Source organism: Anastrepha obliqua, chromosome 6, assembly GCF_027943255.1.
Source record: "Anastrepha obliqua isolate idAnaObli1 chromosome 6, idAnaObli1_1.0, whole genome shotgun sequence".
In the NCBI taxonomy this organism is placed as follows: Eukaryota; Metazoa; Arthropoda; class Insecta; order Diptera; family Tephritidae; genus Anastrepha; species Anastrepha obliqua.
The window spans coordinates 64,720,796-64,722,895 of record NC_072897.1 but is presented as its reverse complement, the minus strand read 5'-3'; the positions used below and the strand labels follow the sequence as shown (position 1 = coordinate 64,722,895).

At 35.0% G+C, this 2,100-nt stretch overlaps 1 long non-coding RNA gene across 1 annotated transcript; it reads left to right on the top strand.

Moving 5' to 3' along the window:
* Positions 1-850: 850 nt before the first annotated feature.
* Positions 851-1,879, top strand: LOC129249974 (uncharacterized). The gene is made up of 3 exons (XR_008582770.1): positions 851-1,354; positions 1,558-1,750; positions 1,827-1,879. It is a non-coding gene; the product is annotated as an uncharacterized LOC129249974 (long non-coding RNA).
* The last annotated feature ends 221 nt before the right edge of the window (positions 1,880-2,100 follow it).

The window sequence follows — 2,100 nt, the reverse complement described above, 5'->3', positions numbered from 1 at the left end:
ATTTTGCTTTCACCGAGATTCGAACCAACGACCTCTCTGTGAATTCCGAATGGTGATCACGCACCAACCCACTCGGCTACGGCGGCCGTCAATCAAATGTCATATTGACAAATTGCAATCATTGTTGCCATGTTTCGATAAGAATGCAATAATAAATGAGGAAAATGAGCAACATTGCCACCACTTAATAATTAAATTAGACGCAAACCCAACAAAACACACTTTAAATTAGACGCAAACCCACAAAACACGCTTTGAAAGTGAGTTTAGGTATGGAGTTGTGTTTTAATTTTGTATGGGATTTGACAGGAGTTTTGTTTCGTGTTTGCGCTAAGAACACGATAGCGGCAGAGAACACGATAGCGGCTGCGGTGGAAACTTAGCATAATATTCGCCGCATAGGAGGATCGTGTCTTGGCTATATGTGTATCATAACCAAGTACAGGGTGTCCTGCCGTGATGTACGTGATATATATTTTTTTCTTTGTTTTTACTATATTTTGTCTATGATAAGAACAAAATGATAAGCAAAAAAAATTATTTGTATATATAAATATATTGATGTTTGAAAGACTAAAAGTTTGCGTTACTTTCCGCAAACTATTCCTGGAATGTGGAATCAGTTTATTTCGTTACTGTAGGGTATTTTTGTTTTTGTTTTTAGAACCTAGTTTCCCTAATGGCTGAACTCGGCCCATTTCCTTTTGACACGTGTAGACGGCGGGTCGGGATCAATTTTTGGTGTTGTCGACTAGACGCGTGGCTTTTAATATAAAAATAAGATAATTACTTTGAAATTAGAGAAAAAGGATAGACAGATGGCGATGAAATATTTGAAGTGTAAGCGAAGTATTATTATCTGAAGATTCGTAAGGATGCAACTCCGTTTTTCGAAACATTTCATAAATTATATTCTACCAGCAACAATTGGGAAAGTTACACGCGGAAAGAAAGAAAACGGAATCTAGTGCAAATTCACTATTTCTCTCAACACGAAAAAATATGCGTCGCGCCAAAAATAAAGTTAACAAAAGTGCATTACTTAGTTACCACCTGACATTAAGAAACCGCACATATTACATAGCAAAGAAGTCTGGGGTCAAAACAGTTGTAGCAGATTTGGACGAATAAATCTTGTTTGGTTTTTAAAGGTGTTGAGACTGCATAGCAAGACTTCTTGTTGCAGCCCAAAAACATTTTCATGAGGACGTACATCCACACGTTCAGAAAAACGGCGGCAGCGATATAAAAAGCGGGACTTCAGTTGATGTATGTATGTATTGTTCTCGGAAAAGTGGTTTTCTGAACAAAAGTAAAATGGCCCCAGAGAATAAGAAAATTTTTTGAAGTTAAGGTATTTAAAAACGTTGCACTTAATTTTCAAACTACACAGTTATCATATTCTTAGCTTAAGTATTCGTAGGCGGTGTACCTAATATAGGTGTAAAAAATTTCAAATGTATAAACGTACGTTTGTTGCTTTAAAATCTGAAAGATTGCCGGCATTGAAATTGTTTAGCTTTACATAAAATTGGTGCTGTTTTGACATTGAAATAGTTGCAGGCAATATGAAAATCAGAACAATTACAAATGTATCAACTGCTAAAAGTCAACATTACAACAGCCATAATAACATCGACAGCAACAACAAGAAAGACAGGCCAATACGAAAAAGCAACAGCGCCAAAATGCCAACGATCAAATTAGGGCAGCACAAAAAGCGGTCGCTCATGCATGCGCGATTTGTAGGGTGAGACCAAATACTGAATTTTTCTATTTTTTTTTTGTTTTTTATTTTTTCTGATTTTTTAAATTTATTCCTACAGTGTAGAAATAAACGGCTGGAATTTAGAACAATGCCTATTTTGGAATTTCTGGCAAACTATAATGTTTTGGCTGAGCTTTCCTTTTCTACCACGATATATTTGCTTATAATGTCTAAATGCGTGGACCGAATTTAAAAATTATAACACGCAAATGTAGTCACTATATCAGCCTTTTGATTTATATTACTTTTTATAAATTAAAATTAAGAATTAATAACAATATTTAACGTTAAAAATGCACCTTTTTTGCATAAGCTTGAAAAAATGCCCTATT